Source organism: Enhydra lutris, unplaced genomic scaffold, assembly GCF_002288905.1.
Source record: "Enhydra lutris kenyoni isolate GAN:26980312 unplaced genomic scaffold, ASM228890v2 scaffoldscaffold3, whole genome shotgun sequence".
NCBI classification, from domain to species: Eukaryota; Metazoa; Chordata; class Mammalia; order Carnivora; family Mustelidae; genus Enhydra; species Enhydra lutris.
The window spans coordinates 67,063,894-67,065,269 of NW_019154087.1; the positions used below are offsets into that span (position 1 = coordinate 67,063,894).

Genomic DNA, 1,376 nt, shown 5'->3' on the forward strand with positions numbered 1-1,376 from the left:
CTCTGCCTTCTTGTATGTCTTTGCATCTGGGCCTTCATGTACCTGAAGCACGGTTAGCTGTCCCTGACCCCTGACAGAGCATGTGAAATGCTGCCATGAGATTAGCAGAGGAGATAGTGGAGATTTTTTGAAGGAAGATACTGTGGTCATTCTGACCTGGCTTTATAGAGACAGTGTCTCCTCTTATCAGGAATTTCCAGAATCACTAGTTGCAGTAAAGACTAACAACTCTGAGGGCTGCTCTGGACCCACTTTAATAAAATTCATTGAAGGTGACTGCAGCTCGTGCTGGTGGGCTCTGAGTCTGGGTGAGTATGCGTGGTGTGGTGTTTCTCATTCTCCCCTGCATGGCTGCATCTTGGGCCTTGCCTGACCCAACCTGACCATGGCCCCAGCTTTGGAAGAGCTACAGAAGGATCTAGAAGGGGTAAAGTTGCTGCTGGAAAAGGCTACTGGAAAAAGAGTATGTAATGCCTTCACAACTGAAAAACCCAAGATTGGGACAGAAATCAAGAACAAGATGCAGTGGAAATCAGAGAGAAGAGCAGAACTCTTTGACAATGCAAAGGCAGCCACTGTCGTTGCTCTCATTACAATGGAATGTACAGCGAAAATCAGTAATTATGAATGGGATCGGTGAGACAGGTTTGTGAAAATCCACGTTACCTTAACTGGAGTTCATCAAGTCCCCCTCTGAGAACATGCAGGTGCATTTCATAGAGAGGTCATTTGATCTTTTGGTAAAGAATCTTCATAGGAAGAGTAACTCCATGACTGAACACAATCTCTTAAAACCCATTTCTGTGGAAGGCGGTTCAAAAAAAGTCAAGACAGATACAGTTCTTATCTTATATAGAAAGAAGGCAGGAAACACATGGTGGGACTACCCAGCTTAGGTTGAAAAAGAAGGCAAAGAGAAGCAAGAGCCCTCCCATGACACTGAAACGGATGCTAGTGAGGGATTGATGAGTTTTCTGAAGAAAATTTATGAAGATGGAGATGATGATATGAAGCAAACCATTAATACAGCCTGGGTGGAATCAAGAGAGAAGCAAGCTGAAGGAGACACAGAATTTTGAGACTTTAAAGTCATTTTGGGAACTGTGATGGGAAAATATTGATGTTTCCAATAAGGAAATGTTGGTGAGCTGCACAGAGAAGTTTGACAGGTAACTACTTACAGAGTCTTCTTCTAAGTGAAGACAATAAGTTCTCCCATTTCCTCCTGGAGGATTTATTTAAATAAAATATGCTTATGAAACAGTTCTGCCAAAGATAGTTTCATTACTAATCTGGGCATTTTGTTCAAGAAAGGATAACACTGCATTCTTGTGTGAAATGTAAAAAAGCAAATCTTGCCTAATGATAATGCTACA

At 42.1% G+C, this 1,376-nt stretch overlaps 1 pseudogene; it reads left to right on the forward strand.

Annotated features, from left to right (window-relative positions):
* Positions 1 to 385: 385 nt before the first annotated feature.
* Positions 386 to 1,079, forward strand: LOC111152571 (annotated as a pseudogene).
* The last annotated feature ends 297 nt before the right edge of the window (positions 1,080 to 1,376 follow it).